Source organism: Rhinoderma darwinii, chromosome 3 (genome assembly GCF_050947455.1).
Source record: "Rhinoderma darwinii isolate aRhiDar2 chromosome 3, aRhiDar2.hap1, whole genome shotgun sequence".
NCBI lineage: Eukaryota > Metazoa > Chordata > Amphibia > Anura > Rhinodermatidae > Rhinoderma > Rhinoderma darwinii.
Window position 1 is genome coordinate 77,247,075 of NC_134689.1, and position 20,530 is coordinate 77,267,604.

The window sequence follows — 20,530 nt, forward strand, 5'->3', positions numbered from 1 at the left end:
CAGAAAAACTACCCTGGGAGGTACCCAGCAGTAGTTTAGTGGAGTTCCATTCTCTATAACATTCACTCAAGTAAGCAGAGGAATCTGTATTGTCTTACATAGTTACTTAAATATGAAATAGAAAATAGAAAGATTAGTACTGTTTCTTGTCCATTTCCATCATGTAGTTATTGGTTTATGATTAACAGTGCTGTAAAAAAGAGGTCCTGAAGAACCCTTGTTCTTGCTTTAACCTGAAAATACAGAAAAACTACCCTGGGAGGTACCCAGCAGTAGTTTAGTGGAGTTCCATTCTCTATAACATTCACTCAAGTAAGCAGAGGAATCGGTATTGTCTTACATAGTTTACTTAAATATGAGTATTCAAAAGTGGGATTTAAATCCACGCCTTCACGAGAGACTGCTCGGTCATCCTATCCTACACAAATAAGAAAACTTTCAAGATTGGATGCCAAGCCAGTCATCTGAAGAGTCTAACATTTTGGGGCGTGTTTTGGCATAGTGGGTTTTTTCACTAGCGCTGTCGGAATGACATTGCAGTGTGTTTAATAAAAGTTGTATTGTCAGAAGTGGGATTTGAACCCACGCCTCCAGGGGAGACTGCGACCTGAACGCAGCGCCTTAGACCGCTCGGCCATCCTGACTTATAGAAAAGCCAAGCCTTTCAGAAATGGAAGAAAAAACCGTCATGTTAAGGGTCCAGTTTTTGGGAATTTAAAATAGAAAGATTAGAACTGTTTCTTGTCCATTTCCATCATGTAGTTATTGGTTTATGATTAACAGTGCTGTAACAAAGAGGTCCTGAAGAACCCTTGTTCTTGCTTAACCTGAAAATACAGAAAAACTACCCTGGGAGGTACCCAGCAGTAGTTTAGTGGAGTTCCATTCTCTATAACATTCACTCAAGTAAGCAGAGGAATCTGTATTGTCTTACATAGTTACTTAAATATGAAATAGAAAATAGAAAGATTAGTACTGTTTCTTGTCCATTTCCATCATGTAGTTATTGGTTTATGATTAACAGTGCTGTAAAAAAGAGGTCCTGAAGAACCCTTGTTCTTGCTTTAACCTGAAAATACAGAAAAACTACCCTGGGAGGTACCCAGCAGTAGTTTAGTGGAGTTCCATTCTCTATAACATTCACTCAAGTAAGCAGAGGAATCGGTATTGTCTTACATAGTTTACTTAAATATGAGTATTCAAAAGTGGGATTTAAATCCACGCCTTCACGAGAGACTGCTCGGTCATCCTATCCTACACAAATAAGAAAACTTTCAAGATTGGATGCCAAGCCAGTCATCTGAAGAGTCTAACATTTTGGGGCGTGTTTTGGCATAGTGGGTTTGTTCTTGCTTTAACCTGAAAATACAGAAAAACTACCCTGGGAGGTACCCAGCAGTAGTTTAGTGGAGTTCCATTCTCTATAACATTCACTCAAGTAAGCAGAGGAATCTGTATTGTCTTACATAGTTTACTTAAATATGAGTATTCAAAAGTGGGATTTAAATCCACGCCTTCACGAGAGACTGCTCGGTCATCCTATCCTACACAAATAAGAAAACTTTCAAGATTGGATGCCAAGCCAGTCATCTGAAGAGTCTAACATTTTGGGGCGTGTTTTGGCATAGTGGGTTTTTTCATTAGCGCTGTCGGAATGAAAAGTTGTATTGTCAGAAGTGGGATTTGAACCCACGCCTCCAGGGGAGACTGCGACCTTAACTCAGCGCCTTAGACCGCTCGGCCATCCTGACTTATAGAAAAGCCAAGCCTTTCAGATATGGAAGAAAAAACCGTCATGTTAAGGGTCCAGTTTTTGGGAATTTAAAATAGAAAGATTAGAACTGTTTCTTGTCCATTTCCATCATGTAGTTATTGGTTTATGATTAACAGTGCTGTAACAAAGAGGTCCTGAAGAACCCTTGTTCTTGCTTAACCTGAAAATACAGAAAAACTACCCTGGGAGGTACCCAGCAGTAGTTTAGTGGAGTTCCATTCTCTATAACATTCACTCAAGTAAGCAGAGGAATCTGTATTGTCTTACATAGTTTACTTAAATATGAGTATTCAAAAGTAGGATTTAAATCTACGCCTTCACGAGAGACTGCTCGGTCATCCTATCCTACACAAATAAGAAAACTTTCAAGATTGGATGCCAAGCCAGTCATCTGAAGAGTCTAACATTTTGGGGCATGTTTTGGCATAGTGGGTTTTTTCACTAGCGCTGTCGGAATGACATTGCAGTGTGTTTAATAAAAGTTGTATTGTGAGAAGTGGGATTTGAACCCACGCCTCCAGGGCGACCTGAACGCAGCGCCTTAGACCGCTCGGCCATCCTGACTTATAGAAAAGCCAAGCCTTTCAGAAATGGAAGAAAAAACCGTCATGTTAAGGGTCCAGTTTTTGGGAATTTAAAATAGAAAGATTAGAACTGTTTCTTGTCCATTTCCATCATGTAGTTATTGGTTTATGATTAACAGTGCTGTAACAAAGAGGTCCTGAAGAATCCTTGTTCTTGCTTTAACCTGAAAATACAGAAAAACTACCCTGGGAGGTACCCAGCAGTAGTTTAGTGGAGTTCCATTCTCTATAACATTCACTCAAGTAAGCAGAGGAATCTGTATTGTCTTACATAGTTACTTAAATATGAAATAGAAAATAGAAAGATTAGTACTGTTTCTTGTCCATTTCCATCATGTAGTTATTGGTTTATGATTAACAGTGCTGTAAAAAAGAGGTCCTGAAGAACCCTTGTTCTTGCTTTAACCTGAAAATACAGAAAAACTACCCTGGGAGGTACCCAGCAGTAGTTTAGTGGAGTTCCATTCTCTATAACATTCACTCAAGTAAGCAGAGGAATCGGTATTGTCTTACATAGTTTACTTAAATATGAGTATTCAAAAGTGGGATTTAAATCCACGCCTTCACGAGAGACTGCTCGGTCATCCTATCCTACACAAATAAGAAAACTTTCAAGATTGGATGCCAAGCCAGTCATCTGAAGAGTCTAACATTTTGGGGCGTGTTTAATAAAAGTTGTATTGTCAGAAGTTGGATTTGAACCCACGCCTCCAGGGCAGACTGCGACCTGAACGCAGTGCCTTAGACCGCTCGGCCATCCTGACTTATAGAAAAGCCAAGCCTTTCAGAAATGGAAGAAAAAACCGTCATGTTAAGGGTCCAGTTTTTGGGAATTTAAAATAGAAAGATTAGAACTGTTTCTTGTCCATTTCCATCATGTAGTTATTGGTTTATGATTAACAGTGCTGTAACAAAGAGGTCCTGAAGAACCCTTGTTCTTGTTTTAACCTGAAAATACAGAAAAACTACCCTGGGAGGTACCCAGCAGTAGTTTAGTGGAGTTCCATTCTCTATAACATTCACTCAAGTAAGCAGAGGAATCTGTATTGTCTTACATAGTTACTTAAATATGAAATAGAAAATAGAAAGATTAGTACTGTTTCTTGTCCATTTCCATCATGTAGTTATTGGTTTATGATTAATGCTGTAAAAAAGAGGTCCTGAAGAACCCTTGTTCTTGCTTTAACCTGAAAATACAGAAAAACTACCCTGGGAGGTACCCAGCAGTAGTTTAGTGGAGTTCCATTCTCTATAACATTCACTCAAGTAAGCAGAGGAATCTGTATTGTCTTACATAGTTACTTAAATATGAAATAGAAAATAGAAAGATTAGTACTGTTTCTTGTCCATTTCCATCATGTAGTTATTGGTTTATGATTAATGCTGTAAAAAAGAGGTCCTGAAGAACCCTTGTTCTTGCTTTAACCTGAAAATACAGAAAAACTACCCTGGGAGGTACCCAGCAGTAGTTTAGTGGAGTTCCATTCTCTATAACATTCACTCAAGTAAGCAGAGGAATCGGTATTGTCTTACATAGTTTACTTAAATATGAGTATTCAAAAGTGGGATTTAAATCCACGCCTTCACGAGAGACTGCTCGGTCATCCTATCCTACACAAATAAGAAAACTTTCAAGATTGGATGCCAAGCCAGTCATCTGAAGAGTCTAACATTTTGGGGCGTGTTTTGGCATAGTGGGTTTTTTCACTAGCGCTGTCGGAATGACATTGCAGTGTGTTTAATAAAAGTTGTATTGTCAGAAGTGGGATTTGAACCCACACCTCCAGGGGAGACTGCGACCTGAACGCAGCGCCTTAAACCTCTCGGCCATCCTGACTTATAGAAAAGCCACGCCTTTCAGAAATGGAAGAAAAAAACGTCATGTTAAGGGTCCAGTTTTTGGGAATTTAAAATAGAAAGATTAGAACTGTTTCTTGTCCATTTCCATCATGTAGTTATTGGTTTATGATTAACAGTGCTGTAACAAAGAGGTCCTGAAGAACCCTTGTTCTTGCTTTAACCTGAAAATACAGAAAAACTACCCTGGGAGGTACCCAGCAGTAGTTTAGTGGAGTTCCATTCTCTATAACATTCACTCAAGTAAGCAGAGGAATCTGTATTGTCTTATATAGTTACTTAAATATGAAATAGAAAATAGAATGATTAGTACTGTTTCTTGTCCATTTCCATCATGTAGTTATTGGTTTATGATTAACAGTGCTGTAAAAAAGAGGTCCTGAAGAACCCTTGTTCTTGCTTTAACCTGAAAATACAGAAAAACTACCCTGGGAGGTACCCAGCAGTAGTTTAGTGGAGTTCCATTCTCTATAACATTCACTCAAGTAAGCAGAGGAATCTGTATTGTCTTACATAGTTACTTAAATATGAAATAGAAAATAGAAAGATTAGTACTGTTTCTTGTCCATTTCCATCATGTAGTTATTGGTTTATGATTAATGCTGTAAAAAAGAGGTCCTGAAGAACCCTTGTTCTTGCTTTAACCTGAAAATACAGAAAAACTACCCTGGGAGGTACCCAGCAGTAGTTTAGTGGAGTCCCATTCTCTATAACATTCACTCAAGTAAGCAGAGGAATCGGTATTGTCTTACATAGTTTACTTAAATATGAGTATTCAAAAGTGGGATTTAAATCCACGCCTTCACGAGAGACTGCTCGGTCATCCTATCCTACACAAATAAGAAAACTTTCAAGATTGGATGCCAAGCCAGTCATCTGAAGAGTCTAACATTTTGGGGCGTGTTTTGGCATAGTGGGTTTTTTCACTAGCGCTGTCGGAATGACATTGCAGTGTGTTTAAGAAAAGTTGTATTGTCAGAAGTGGGAATTGAACCCACGCCTCCAGGGGAGACTGCGACCTGATCGCAGCACCTTAGACCGCTCGGCCATCCTGACTTATAAAAAAGCCAAGCCTTTCAGAAATGGAAGAAAAAACCGTCATGTTAAGGGTCCAGTTTTTGGGAATTTAAAATAGAAAGATTAGAACTGTTTCTTGTCCATTTCCATCATGTAGTTATTGGTTTATGATTAACAGTGCTGTAACAAAGAGGTCCTGAAGAACCCTTGTTCTTGCTTTAACCTGAAAATACAGAAAAACTACCCTGGGAGGTACCCAGCAGTAGTTTAGTGGAGTTCCATTCTCTATAACATTCACTCAAGTAAGCAGAGGAATCTGTATTGTCTTACATAGTTACTTAAATATGAAATAGAAAATAGAAAGATTAGTACTGTTTCTTGTCCATTTCCATCATGTAGTTATTGGTTTATGATTAATGCTGTAAAAAAGAGGTCCTGAAGAACCCTTGTTCTTGCTTTAACCTGAAAATACAGAAAAACTACCCTGGGAGGTACCCAGCAGTAGTTTAGTGGAGTTCCATTCTCTATAACATTCACTCAAGTAAGCAGAGGAATCGGTATTGTCTTACATAGTTTACTTAAATATGAGTATTCAAAAGTGGGATTTAAATCCACGCCTTCACGATAGACTGCTCGGTCATCCTATCCTACACAAATAAGAAAACTTTCAAGATTGGATGCCAAGCCAGTCATCTGAAGAGTCTAACATTTTGGGGCGTGTTTTGGCATAGTGGGTTTTTTCACTAGCGCTGTCGGAATGACATTGCAGTATGTTTAAGAAAAGTTGTATTGTCAGAAGTGGGATTTGAACCCACGCCTCCAGGGGAGACTGCGACCTTAACGCAGCGCATTAGACCACTCGGCCATCCTGACTTATAGAAAAGCCAAGCCTTTCAGATATGGAAGAAAAAACCGTCATGTTAAGGGTCCAGTTTTTGGGAATTTAAAATAGAAAGATTAGAACTGTTTCTTGTCCATTTCCATCATGTAGTTATTGGTTTATGATTAACAGTGCTGTAACAAAGAGGTCCTGAAGAACCCTTGTTCTTGCTTTAACCTGAAAATACAGAAAAACTACCCTGGGAGGTACCCAGCAGTAGTTTAGTGGAGTTCCATTCTCTATAACATTCACTCAAGTAAGCAGAGGAATCTGTATTGTCTTACATAGTTACTTAAATATGAAATAGAAAATAGAAAGATTAGTACTGTTTCTTGTCCATTTCCATCATGTAGTTATTGGTTTATGATTAATGCTGTAAAAAAGAGGTCCTGAAGAACCCTTGTTCTTGCTTTAACCTGAAAATACAGAAAAACTACCCTGGGAGGTACCCAGCAGTAGTTTAGTGGAGTTCCATTCTCTATAACATTCACTCAAGTAAGCAGAGGAATCGGTATTGTCTTACATAGTTTACTTAAATATGAGTATTCAAAAGTGGGATTTAAATCCACGCCTTCACGAGAGACTGCTCGGTCATCCTATCCTACACAAATAAGAAAACTTTCAAGATTGGATGCCAAGCCAGTCATCTGAAGAGTCTAACATTTTGGGGCGTGTTTTGGCATAGTGGGTTTTTTCACTAGCGCTGTCGGAATGACATTGCAGTGTGTTTAATAAAAGTTGTATTGTCAGAAGTGGGATTTGAACCCACGCCTCCAGGGGAGACTGCGACCTGAACACAGCGCCTTAGACCGCTCGGCCATCCTGACTTATAGAAAAGTCAAGCCTTTCAGAAATGGAAGAAAAAACCGTCATGTTAAGGGTCCAGTTTTTGGGAATTTAAAATAGAAAGATTAGAACTGTTTCTTGTCCATTTCCATCATGTAGTTATTGGTTTATGATTAACAGTGCTGTAACAAAGAGGTCCTGAAGAACCCTTGTTCTTGTTTTAACCTGAAAATACAGAAAAACTACCCTGGGAGGTACCCAGCAGTAGTTTAGTGGAGTTCCATTCTCTATAACATTCACTCAAGTAAGCAGAGGAATCTGTATTGTCTTACATAGTTACTTAAATATGAAATAGAAAATAGAAAGATTAGTACTGTTTCTTTTCCATTTCCATCATGTAGTTATTGGTTTATGATTAACAGTGCTATAAAAAAGAGGTCCTGAAGAACCCTTGTTCTTGCTTTAACCTGAAAATACAGAAAAACTACCCTGGGAGGTACCCAGCAGTAGTTTAGTGGAGTTCCATTCTCTATAACATTCACTCAAGTAAGCAGAGGAATCGGTATTGTCTTACATAGTTTACTTAAATATGAGTATTCAAAAGTGGGATTTAAATCCACGCCTTCACGAGAGACTGCTCGGTCATCCTATCCTACACAAATAAGAAAACTTTCAAGATTGGATGCCAAGCCAGTCATCTGAAGAGTCTAACATTTTGGGGCGTGTTTTGGCATAGTGGGTTTTTTCACTAGCGCTGTCGGAATGACATTGCAGTGTGTTTAATAAAAGTTGTATTGTCAGAACTGGGATTTGAACCCACGCCTCCAGGGGAGACTGCAACCTTAACGCAGCGCCTTAGACCGCTCGGCCATCCTGACTTATAGAAAAGCCAAGCCTTTCAGAAATGGAAGAAAAAACCGTCATGTTAAGGGTCCAGTTTTTGGGAATTTAAAATAGAAAGATTAGAACTGTTTCTTGTCCATTTCCATCATGTAGTTATTGGTTTATGATTAACAGTGCTGTAACAAAGAGGTCCTGAAGAACCCTTGTTCTTGCTTTAACCTGAAAATACAGAAAAACTACCCTGGGAGGTACCCAGCAGTAGTTTAGTGGAGTTCCATTCTCTATAACATTCACTCAAGTAAGCAGAGGAATCTGTATTGTCTTACATAGTTACTTAAATATGAAATAGAAAATAGAAAGATTAGTACTGTTTCTTGTCCATTTCCATCATGTAGTTATTGGTTTATGATTAATGCTGTAAAAAAGAGGTCCTGAAGAACCCTTGTTCTTGCTTTAACCTGAAAATACAGAAAAACTACCCTGGGAGGTACCCAGCAGTAGTTTAGTGGAGTTCCATTCTCTATAACATTCACTCAAGTAAGCAGAGGAATCGGTATTGTCTTACATAGTTTAGTTAAATATGAGTATTCAAAAGTGGGATTTAAATCCACGCCTTCACGAGAGACTGCTCGGTCATCCTATCCTACACAAATAAGAAAACTTTCAAGATTGGATGCCAAGCCAGTCATCTGAAGAGTCTAACATTTTGGGGCGTGTTTTGGCATAGTGGGTTTTTTCACTAGCGCTGTCGGAATGACATTGCAGTGTGTTTAATAAAAGTTGTATTGTCAGAAGTGGGATTTGAACCCTCGCCTCCAGGGGAGACTGCGACCTGAACGCAGCGCCTTAGACCTCTCGGCCATCCTGACTTATAGAAAAGCCACGCCTTTCAGAAATGGAAGAAAAAACCGTCATGTTAAGGGTCCAGTTTTTGGGAATTTAAAATAGAAAGATTAGAACTGTTTCTTGTCCATTTCCATCATGTAGTTATTGGTTTATGATTAACAGTGCTGTAACAAAGAGGTCCTGAAGAACCCTTGTTCTTGCTTTAACCTGAAAATACAGAAAAACTACCCTGGGAGGTACCCAGCAGTAGTTTAGTGGAGTTCCATTCTCTATAACATTCACTCAAGTAAGCAGAGGAATCTGTATTGTCTTACATAGTTACTTAAATATGAAATAGAAAATAGAAAGATTAGTACTGTTTCTTGTCCATTTCCATCATGTAGTTATTGGTTTATGATTAACAGTGCTGTAAAAAAGAAGTCCTGAAGAACCCTTGTTCTTGCTTTAACCTGAAAATACAGAAAAACTACCCTGGGAGGTACCCAGCAGTAGTTTAGTGGAGTTCCATTCTCTATAACATTCACTCAAGTAAGCAGAGGAATCGGTATTGTCTTACATAGTTTACTTAAATATGAGTATTCAAAAGTGGGATTTAAATCCACGCCTTCACGAGAGACTGCTCGGTCATCCTATCCTACACAAATAAGAAAACTTTCAAGATTGAATGCCAAAGCCAGTCATCTGAAGAGTCTAACATTTTGGGGCGTGTTTTGGCATAGTGGGTTTTTTCACTAGCGCTGTCGGAATGACATTGCAGTGTGTTTAATAAAAGTTGTATTGTCAGAACTGGGATTTGAACCCACGCCTCCAGGGGAGACTGCGACCTTAACGCAGCGCCTTAGACCGCTCGGCCATCCTGACTTATAGAAAAGACAAGCCTTTCAGAAATGGAAGAAAAAACCGTCATGTTAAGGGTCCAGTTTTTGGGAATTTAAAATAGAAAGATTAGAACTGTTTCTTGTCCATTTCCATCATGTAGTTATTGGTTTATGATTAACAGTGCTGTAAAAAAGAAGTCCTGAAGAACCCTTGTTCTTGCTTTAACCTGAAAATACAGAAAAACTACCCTGGGAGGTACCCAGCAGTAGTTTAGTGGAGTTCCATTCTCTATAACATTCACTCAAGTAAGCAGAGGAATCGGTATTGTCTTACATAGTTTACTTAAATATGAGTATTCAAAAGTGGGATTTAAATCCACGCCTTCACGAGAGACTGCTCGGTCATCCTATCCTACACAAATAAGAAAACTTTCAAGATTGAATGCCAAAGCCAGTCATCTGAAGAGTCTAACATTTTGGGGCGTGTTTTGGCATAGTGGGTTTTTTCACTAGCGCTGTCGGAATGACATTGCAGTGTGTTTAAGAAAAGTTGTATTGTCAGAAGTGGGATTTGAACCCACGCCTCCAGGGGAGACTGTGACCTTAACGCAGCACCTTAGACCGCTCGGCCATCCTGACTTATAGAAAAGCCAAGCCTTTCAGATATGGAAGAAAAAACCGTCATGTTAAGGGTCCAGTTTTTGGGAATTTAAAATAGAAAGATTAGAACTGTTTCTTGTCCATTTCCATCATGTAGTTATTGGTTTATGATTAACAGTGCTGTAACAAAGAGGTCCTGAAGAACCCTTGTTCTTGCTTTAACCTGAAAATACAGAAAAACTACCCTGGGAGGTACCCAGCAGTAGTTTAGTGGAGTTCCATTCTCTATAACATTCACTCAAGTAAGCAGAGGAATCTGTATTGTCTTACATAGTTACTTAAATATGAAATAGAAAATAGAAAGATTAGTACTGTTTCTTGTCCATTTCCATCATGTAGTTATTGGTTTATGATTAACAGTGCTATAAAAAAGAGGTCCTGAAGAACCCTTGTTCTTGCTTTAACCTGAAAATACAGAAAAACTACCCTGGGAGGTACCCAGCAGTAGTTTAGTGGAGTTCCATTCTCTATAACATTCACTCAAGTAAGCAGAGGAATCGGTATTGTCTTACATAGTTTACTTAAATATGAGTATTCAAAAGTGGGATTTAAATCCACGCCTTCACGAGAGACTGCTCGGTCATCCTATCCTACACAAATAAGAAAACTTTCAAGATTGGATGCCAAGCCAGTCATCTGAAGAGTCTAACATTTTGGGGCGTGTTTTGGCATAGTGGGTTTTTTCACTAGCGCTGTCGGAATGACATTGCAGTGTGTTTAATAAAAATTGTATTGTCAGAAGTGGGATTTGAACCCACGCCTCCAGGGGAGACTGCGACCTGAACGCAGCACCTTAGACCGCTCAGCCATCCTGACTTATAGAAAAGCCAAGCCTTTCAGAAATGGAAGAAAAAACCGTCATGTTAAGGGTCCAGTTTTTAGGAATTTAAAATAGAAAGATTAGAACTGTTTCTTGTCCATTTCCATCATGTAGTTATTGGTTTATGATTAACAGTGCTGTAACAAAGAGGTCCTGAAGAACCCTTGTTCTTGCTTTAACCTGAAAATACAGAAAAACTACCCTGGGAGGTACCCAGCAGTAGTTTAGTGGAGTTCCATTCTCTATAACATTCACTCAAGTAAGCAGAGGAATCGGTATTGTCTTACATAGTTTACTTAAATATGAGTATTCAAAAGTAGGATTTAAATCCACGCCTTCACGAGAGACTGCTCGGTCATCCTATCCTACACAAATAAGAAAACTTTCAAGATTGGATGCCAAGCCAGTCATCTGAAGAGTCTAACATTTTGGGGCATGTTTTGGCATAGTGGGTTTTTTCACTAGCGCTGTCGGAATGACATTGCAGTGTGTTTAATAAAAGTTGTATTGTCAGAAGTGGGATTTGAACCCACGCCTCCAGGGGAGACTGCGACCTGAACGCAGCGCCTTAGACCACTCGGTCATCCTGACTTATAGAAAAGCCAAGCCTTTCAGAAATGGAAGAAAAAACCGTCATGTTAAGGGTCCAGTTTTTGGGAATTTAAAATAGAAAGATTAGAACTGTTTCTTGTCCATTTCCATCATGTAGTTATTGGTTTATGATTAACAGTGCTGTAACAAAGAAGTCCTGAAGAACCCTTGTTCTTGCTTTAACCTGAAAATACAGAAAAACTACCCTGGGAGGTACCCAGCAGTAGTTTAGTGGAGTTCCATTCTCTATAACATTCACTCAAGTAAGCAGAGGAATCGGTATTGTCTTACATAGTTTACTTAAATATGAGTATTCAAAAGTGGGATTTAAATCCACGCCTTCACGAGAGACTGCTCGGTCATCCTATCCTACACAAATAAGAAAACTTTCAAGATTGAATGCCAAAGCCAGTCATCTGAAGAGTCTAACATTTTGGGGCGTGTTTTGGCATAGTGGGTTTTTTCACTAGCGCTGTCGGAATGACATTGCAGTGTGTTTAAGAAAAGTTGTATTGTCAGAAGTGGGATTTGAACCCACGCCTCCAGGGGAGACTGTGACCTTAACGCAGCACCTTAGACCGCTCGGCCATCCTGACTTATAGAAAAGCCAAGCCTTTCAGATATGGAAGAAAAAACCGTCATGTTAAGGGTCCAGTTTTTGGGAATTTAAAATAGAAAGATTAGAACTGTTTCTTGTCCATTTCCATCATGTAGTTATTGGTTTATGATTAACAGTGCTGTAACAAAGAGGTCCTGAAGAACCCTTGTTCTTGCTTTAACCTGAAAATACAGAAAAACTACCCTGGGAGGTACCCAGCAGTAGTTTAGTGGAGTTCCATTCTCTATAACATTCACTCAAGTAAGCAGAGGAATCTGTATTGTCTTACATAGTTACTTAAATATGAAATAGAAAATAGAAAGATTAGTACTGTTTCTTGTCCATTTCCATCATGTAGTTATTGGTTTATGATTAACAGTGCTGTAAAAAAGAGGTCCTGAAGAACCCTTGTTCTTGCTTTAACCTGAAAATACAGAAAAACTACCCTGGGAGGTACCCAGCATTAGTTTAGTGGAGTTCCATTCTCTATAACATTCACTCAAGTAAGCAGAGGAATCGGTATTGTCTTACATAGTTTACTTAAATATGAGTATTCAAAAGTGGGATTTAAATCCACGCCTTCACGAGAGACTGCTCGGTCATCCTATCCTACACAAATAAGAAAACTTTCAAGATTGGATGCCAAGCCAGTCATCTGAAGAGTCTAACATTTTGGGGCGTGTTTTGGCATAGTGGGTTTTTTCACTAGCGCTGTCGGAATGACATTGCAGTGTGTTTAATAAAAATTGTATTGTCAGAAGTGGGATTTGAACCCACGCCTCCAGGGGAGACTGCGACCTGAACGCAGCACCTTAGACCGCTCAGCCATCCTGACTTATAGAAAAGCCAAGCCTTTCAGAAATGGAAGAAAAAACCGTCATGTTAAGGGTCCAGTTTTTAGGAATTTAAAATAGAAAGATTAGAACTGTTTCTTGTCCATTTCCATCATGTAGTTATTGGTTTATGATTAACAGTGCTGTAACAAAGAGGTCCTGAAGAACCCTTGTTCTTGCTTTAACCTGAAAATACAGAAAAACTACCCTGGGAGGTACCCAGCAGTAGTTTAGTGGAGTTCCATTCTCTATAACATTCACTCAAGTAAGCAGAGGAATCGGTATTGTCTAACATAGTTTACTTAAATATGAGTATTCAAAAGTGGGATTTAAATCCACGCCTTCACGAGAGACTGCTCGGTCATCCTATCCTACACAAATAAGAAAACTTTCAAGATTGGATGCCAAGCCAGTCATCTGAAGAGTCTAACATTTTGGGGCGTGTTTTGGCATAGTGGGTTTTTTCACTAGCGCTGTCGGAATGACATTGCAGTGTGTTTAATAAAAATTGTATTGTCAGAAGTGGGATTTGAACCCACGCCTCCAGGGGAGACTGCGACCTGAACGCAGCGCCTTAGACCACTCGGCCATCCTGACTTATAGAAAAGCCAAGCCTTTCAGAAATGGAAGAAAAAACCGTCATGTTAAGGGTCCAGTTTTTGGGAATTTAAAATAGAAAGATTAGAACTGTTTCTTGTCCATTTCCATCATGTAGTTATTGGTTTATGATTAACAGTGCTGTAACAAAGAAGTCCTGAAGAACCCTTGTTCTTGCTTTAACCTGAAAATACAGAAAAACTACCCTGGGAGGTACCCAGCAGTAGTTTAGTGGAGTTCCATTCTCTATAACATTCACTCAAGTAAGCAGAGGAATCGGTATTGTCTTACATAGTTTACTTAAATATGAGTATTCAAAAGTGGGATTTAAATCCACGCCTTCACGAGAGACTGCTCGGTCATCCTATCCTACACAAATAAGAAAACTTTCAAGATTGAATGCCAAAGCCAGTCATCTGAGGAGTCTAACATTTTGGGGCGTGTTTTTTCACTAGCGCTGTCGGAATGACATTGCAGTGTGTTTAAGAAAAGTTGTATTGTCAGAAGTGGGATTTGAACCCACGCCTCCAGGGGAGACTGTGACCTTAACGCAGCACCTTAGACCGCTCGGCCATCCTGACTTATAGAAAAGCCAAGCCTTTCAGATATGGAAGAAAAAACCGTCATGTTAAGGGTCCAGTTTTTGGGAATTTAAAATAGAAAGATTAGAACTGTTTCTTGTCCATTTCCATCATGTAGTTATTGGTTTATGATTAACAGTGCTGTAACAAAGAGGTCCTGAAGAACCCTTGTTCTTGCTTTAACCTGAAAATACAGAAAAACTACCCTGGGAGGTACCCAGCAGTAGTTTAGTGGAGTTCCATTCTCTATAACATTCACTCAAGTAAGCAGAGGAATCTGTATTGTCTTACATAGTTACTTAAATATGAAATAGAAAATAGAAAGATTAGTACTGTTTCTTGTCCATTTCCATCATGTAGTTATTGGTTTATGATTAACAGTGCTGTAAAAAAGAGGTCCTGAAGAACCCTTGTTCTTGCTTTAACCTGAAAATACAGAAAAACTACCCTGGGAGGTACCCAGCATTAGTTTAGTGGAGTTCCATTCTCTATAACATTCACTCAAGTAAGCAGAGGAATCGGTATTGTCTTACATAGTTTACTTAAATATGAGTATTCAAAAGTGGGATTTAAATCCACGCCTTCACGAGAGACTGCTCGGTCATCCTATCCTACACAAATAAGAAAACTTTCAAGATTGGATGCCAAGCCAGTCATCTGAAGAGTCTAACATTTTGGGGCGTGTTTTGGCATAGTGGGTTTTTTCACTAGCGCTGTCGGAATGACATTGCAGTGTGTTTAATAAAAATTGTATTGTCAGAAGTGGGATTTGAACCCACGCCTCCAGGGGAGACTGCGACCTGAACGCAGCACCTTAGACCGCTCAGCCATCCTGACTTATAGAAAAGCCAAGCCTTTCAGAAATGGAAGAAAAAACCGTCATGTTAAGGGTCCAGTTTTTAGGAATTTAAAATAGAAAGATTAGAACTGTTTCTTGTCCATTTCCATCATGTAGTTATTGGTTTATGATTAACAGTGCTGTAACAAAGAGGTCCTGAAGAACCCTTGTTCTTGCTTTAACCTGAAAATACAGAAAAACTACCCTGGGAGGTACCCAGCAGTAGTTTAGTGGAGTTCCATTCTCTATAACATTCACTCAAGTAAGCAGAGGAATCGGTATTGTCTAACATAGTTTACTTAAATAGTTTACATTCCATATCACGGCTTAGCCTCCGTGCACACCAGCCGATAGTTTGCACAGTCATTTTTTCAATGTTCATTTTTCTGGGAGCTATATCTTATCTGTTATATATGCTGAATACAGACGTCATGTATAATATCTGGCATCCCTTACTATTGATTATAGTGACCATCACGTCATTCTGATCTGGCACTCAGAACTGTTCTGGGAATTACAAATTCCTTTTCCTGCCTCAGGAAGCCATTTCAGCCTGTGCAACGTTTTACACTCCCAAGGAATACATATTTTGCAATTCACGATTGTGTTGCTTTTGTCATGTTTTTTATGTGACTTTGTTTTTAATCCAGTTTTGAAGAATAGTTTCGTATCTACTCTGTATCTATTATATCAAGAGTCTATCCTTTCATCCATTGGCATCGGTTACCGTCACATTACGATACCATTAATACTAACATGTCGTTTTCCCAAACACCCCAGCGGTCAAGAGTCGAAATGGCAGCAATGGTTTTTGGAGACCCTAATCATGCTAATTTGTCCCATTCCAATTCATCTCTACATAATAGATTTAAGGAATTGGAAAAATTGTCTGTCAATGAAACCAAAGTGTGGTGGGATTTAACCACACTTCAGAATTACATCTCGAAAAACATGATCCCTCGGGGTCTGAGAGTAAGAAAAATGCCTACACATAACTACTCGGATGATTTTTCAAAGGAATGGAATAACATCTTGACGGATTGTTCACTCAATCTCATGCGGCTTATCACAAAGCAAGAGAATATCAAACTAGTGGAATTACAACAGGACATTAGCAAAGTTAGGGATGAGATCAATTCTTTCTCCAGCTCACCAGACTTCGCCCTGCTACAAAAACGCACGGAAGATCACCTGGAGCAATTAGAGAAATCAATTGCTGAAACCAAAAAATCCAAGTTTCATAGGGATACCCAGGATTATAATAACAATGAAGTCTACACGTGGCACCGTTCCAATTACAACAGATTCAAGACCAAATCAATCTTGAGAAACAGACGGTCGCCACATAACCGCTCCCTTAACTCTCACAGAGTCAGTTTCAGCTCCACTGAACCTGAAACTACAGATGGGGCAGAAGGAGAATCAGACACGGACACGTCCATATACAACCAACAATCTAGATCCAACTTCAAACGCACCAGAGATGTTTCAAAAAACGGAGGAGGAGGGGGGGCCGAAAGCATCAATCCAGCCGACATCATATTGCCCCGCAGACTGAGGAACCAGAGATACTAAGAACTCTTGATGTGGTTAATCTTTCATCAGTGTCATTAACCCAAGCTCAGATTCATGTTCTTTCACTAGGACTCAATTTCGTACCAAATTCTAATTTCGACCCTTTCCACACTTTGCTTGATATTAATAAGTTTGTACGCAATCTTACCGTTAAGAGACACTTCTCAACCCCACAAGAGCCTTCATCTATCTCTCCATCTGAAACACTGACAACAGTTTCACCAGTTAATGCATATCGGAAATTATCGTTTCTGGAACAAACAACACTCTTACATCTGGAGGATTTAGCTGGACATTACATCAACCCATCTCCTCTCTCTGCATCCAAATTTGAAACCAAGAACCCAGGATTCTACCCGATTCATTCTCGCACAGAGTCTATGGACACTTTCCAGCAAATTGTAGAACGTGAGCTGTTTAAAATTCAAGAAGCAGCTAAATATGACACCTCCTCACATAATCTTACATTACTTGATAAACAGGCTATTAAATCCTTACATGATAACCATGACATAGTCATTCGCATGGCTGATAAGGGGGGTAGTGTCACCGTGTTAGACAAGGATGTGTATATCAACCAAATCATGTTATTGTTAAATGACACAGATACGTATATTAAGCTACAAGATAATCCAACTGACATGTTCCACAACGCCTTACAACAGATATTAGATAAAGGCTTAAATCTGGGTATTTTTACAACTAGAGAACACAAATATCTGTCAGTGGAACATCCGATAGTTCCCATTCTTCATGCACTTCCTAAAACACACAAGGGTTTGAATCCCCCTCCCATGCGACCCATTGTTTCGGGTATAGGCTCTCTTACAGAAAAGATTTCCGAATGGTTGGATACTTTTCTCCAGCCTTTAGTCACCAGAATTCCGGGATATCTCAAGGATACCAAGGATGTCCTACAGGCATTCCATAAGAAAATTTGGCAATGTGATTTCACCTGGCTTTCTTGTGACGTTGTTGCCCTCTACACCAGCATCCCTCGAGATGTTGCTCTAGAGGCCCTCAGGTATCACCTTCATAAATATAGTGGATATGACCCTAACATGCAATTATTTCTAATACAAATTACTCAGTATCTCATGACGCATAACTACTTCAGCTTCATAAACCAATTTTATTTACAAAAATGTGGTGTTTCCATGGGGGCCAAATTCTCCCCCTCCATTGCCAATCTCACCATGGCATGGTGGGAGGAACATTACATTTATTCTCCAACTAACCCTTTTCTTGACCACATACACTGGTATGGCAGATACATTGATGACCTCCTACTTATATGGGAGGGAGATGTATCTGCCATACCACTGTTTATGTCCTTTATTAACACCAATGGATCTAATCTCAAATTTACCTTTCATTTTAATTCTTCATACATCAATTTTCTAGACCTAAGTTTTTCGTGCATAATAGGAGACATAATTCAGTCTAACATCTACCGCAAATCTATATCAGGAAATACAATACTGCATGCATCAAGCTGTCATCCCACACACACGGTTTCTGCCATTCCTATCGGTGAACTCACACGCGCCAAACGCAATTGTAGTTCCCATATGAGCTATATCAAAGAAGAGTCTATCATCTGCAATAGGTTAAAAGCAAGAGGCTACAAGAACTGGACCCTATCAAGGGCTAAAAACATAGTCGCTACCAAAAATAGAGATTCCCTTATATCAATGGATAATACTCAAACCATTTCAACCCGGAGTCAAAATATTCCAACTCTAGTTTTGCAATACAGTAAGCAGTTCAACACCATCAAAAACATGGTGTTGAAATACATCCCCTTACTGTATGACGATCCAACACTAGAAAACCTTTTAAAAAATGGATGCAGAATAGTATCTCGTAGGGCACAAACCTTGGGCAACATATTGTCTCCATCATTTCTGCCAACTAATAACCCTAAACCTTCATGGCTAACTTATAAAGGATTTTATAGGTGTGGGATTAATCCCTGCAAAGTTTGCACTTTTGCCAAAATTAATAAACAATATTCCAACTCTTCAGAAACCACCACCTTTGCTATTAAAACATATATGAACTGTAACAGCGACCATGTAGTGTATATTATCGAATGCACAACATGCAATCTCAAATACGTCGGCTGCACTACCAGGAAATTTAAAATTCGCATATTAGAACACCTTAGTTATATACGCAATCCATCCATCGTCAATATTTCTAATGCAGCCAGGCATTTTGTGACTTGCCACAATAGAAATGTCAGCTCTTTTTCCACATATGCTATTGAAAAAGTAAGGTGTACAAAAAGAGGGGGTGATTTAAAACAGCGTTTACTTACCAGGGAGGCCTTTTGGATTTATAGTTTGGAGACTCGCTTCCCCAAAGGACTCAACCTTAGGAAGGATCTCATGTTTCATTATTGAAACATCGCAATTTATATGAACTAGACTATAGACTCCTACCCTGATTGCTTGTGCCGGCAGGTACACACACCTCAATAAATCTTTCCAGTATGGCATTTATTGCAGTTCTGTTTTCTTAGTGCCATTTTACATTAAGTTTCCATACATAAGGTAAATACATACTTACATTTTGCTATATGTACCTAGATCAATCCATTATAGCTACATATTAATGGGCCACATTGGGTCATTATCATCAAGTACCTATGCTACTGTATTGAGTGTATGTTTTTTCATGACGATTAAGATCACATACATACTCTTCACTGAATTATTGTCACACTTATTATGACTATTCAATGCTTAGTTAATTAATTTCTCAGCATTATAAATTATCAAGCAAATTTGAATTAGCCCATTATACATTCAATGGTATCATAGGATCGCGCAGTATATTTTGTAAAGGAATTTATAGCCTACTCCTTGGGATTCCAGATTTACAGTTTCTGATATTTGCCTACGTTTTTGTACACTTATAATATTATTACCAGCCACTAGTTGGTTTTATTCATTTCGAATTTATTTTCTAACACCAGTCTATACATATATATACCACTTGTACATGGTTCTATACATTTTGAACTTATTTTCCAATATCAGTCTATGCACAACAATACCATCTGCATATGACTTTTCCTATGGTTATATATACAACTAGTGTTTAATTCATTTGTTAGGTTTTTAGGTATGTAATCAACAATATTTATTATTACACTATTTTATGACAATGTGACTTGTATTGATGAGTTATAAAACGTAATCAAGGTACACCATCGTAACTCGTTGAATGTCCCTTTCTATGAATACTCACATCCTTTCATTCTCTAACTCTGTTGTTGTTGTTGTCTATTACCATTATTAACTATCAGCGGACTTTAACTGATCTTACTTGATGCTCTTTCTATCAGCAAACACAGCTTGTTTTGCATACTATATAAGTCCATATTCACACTCACTGAGCTTTGTTAATGCACATTTTTTTCATCAGCCTTTTTCTTTTTCATCAGCTCTTTATCCGTTGCGGTTCGCTCGGCCACAGGGGTTTTTTCTCTGTGATCCGACAGGTTATACGATGTATTTTTGGGTTTATATCTTTGAGCCATTCGTTTCCATTCTTTATTAACCAATTCACCTAACATAATGTGCATTTATTTTAGACTGACAGTTGTCTCGAACAACTATTGACATAAATGAATTGAATTACCATAGACCATTTACATTCTATAATACTACAGCATTTTGATCCTTCTTCATTTCTGTTTTTAATCTCTTTATATTTTCTCACATTTTTCAATGTTTCAATTTGTCAACATGTCATGTTTGCTTTTTATGTATAAGTACTGATAAGGCCGTGTGTCTCAGTCTCTTTTGTATGCACTCATTTAAGATATACGGGTTTACCATCTACTATCATTAACGATATTGTTACATTTATACCCGTTACTTTTATTATTCTTCCTATTATATTATACCAATATGACATTGTTAATATACATATGAGGGCTAGGTTTTCAACTAGCTTTGGTTCGTATTTACTCATACTACTAGCCACTCCTTAATTCTTGGTATCTACCAATTACCAGCA

At 38.7% G+C, this 20,530-nt stretch overlaps 9 non-coding genes across 9 annotated transcripts; all 9 read right to left on the reverse strand.

Annotated features, from left to right (window-relative positions):
- Positions 1–561: 561 nt before the first annotated feature.
- TRNAL-CAG (transfer RNA leucine (anticodon CAG)) lies at positions 562–644 on the reverse strand. The gene has a single exon. It is a non-coding gene; the product is annotated as a tRNA-Leu (tRNA).
- A 1,024-nt stretch (positions 645–1,668) lies between these two features.
- Positions 1,669–1,751, reverse strand: TRNAL-AAG (transfer RNA leucine (anticodon AAG)). The gene has a single exon. It is a non-coding gene; the product is annotated as a tRNA-Leu (tRNA).
- A 2,361-nt stretch (positions 1,752–4,112) lies between these two features.
- TRNAL-CAG (transfer RNA leucine (anticodon CAG)) lies at positions 4,113–4,195 on the reverse strand. The gene has a single exon. It is a non-coding gene; the product is annotated as a tRNA-Leu (tRNA).
- A 1,827-nt stretch (positions 4,196–6,022) lies between these two features.
- TRNAL-AAG (transfer RNA leucine (anticodon AAG)) lies at positions 6,023–6,105 on the reverse strand. Its single transcript has one exon. It is a non-coding gene; the product is annotated as a tRNA-Leu (tRNA).
- A 751-nt stretch (positions 6,106–6,856) lies between these two features.
- On the reverse strand, positions 6,857–6,939 carry TRNAL-CAG (transfer RNA leucine (anticodon CAG)). Its single transcript has one exon. It is a non-coding gene; the product is annotated as a tRNA-Leu (tRNA).
- A 3,859-nt stretch (positions 6,940–10,798) lies between these two features.
- Positions 10,799–10,881, reverse strand: TRNAL-CAG (transfer RNA leucine (anticodon CAG)). The gene has a single exon. It is a non-coding gene; the product is annotated as a tRNA-Leu (tRNA).
- A 1,945-nt stretch (positions 10,882–12,826) lies between these two features.
- On the reverse strand, positions 12,827–12,909 carry TRNAL-CAG (transfer RNA leucine (anticodon CAG)). Its single transcript has one exon. It is a non-coding gene; the product is annotated as a tRNA-Leu (tRNA).
- A 512-nt stretch (positions 12,910–13,421) lies between these two features.
- On the reverse strand, positions 13,422–13,504 carry TRNAL-CAG (transfer RNA leucine (anticodon CAG)). Its single transcript has one exon. It is a non-coding gene; the product is annotated as a tRNA-Leu (tRNA).
- A 1,335-nt stretch (positions 13,505–14,839) lies between these two features.
- On the reverse strand, positions 14,840–14,922 carry TRNAL-CAG (transfer RNA leucine (anticodon CAG)). Its single transcript has one exon. It is a non-coding gene; the product is annotated as a tRNA-Leu (tRNA).
- Between the last annotated feature and the right edge of the window lie 5,608 nt (positions 14,923–20,530).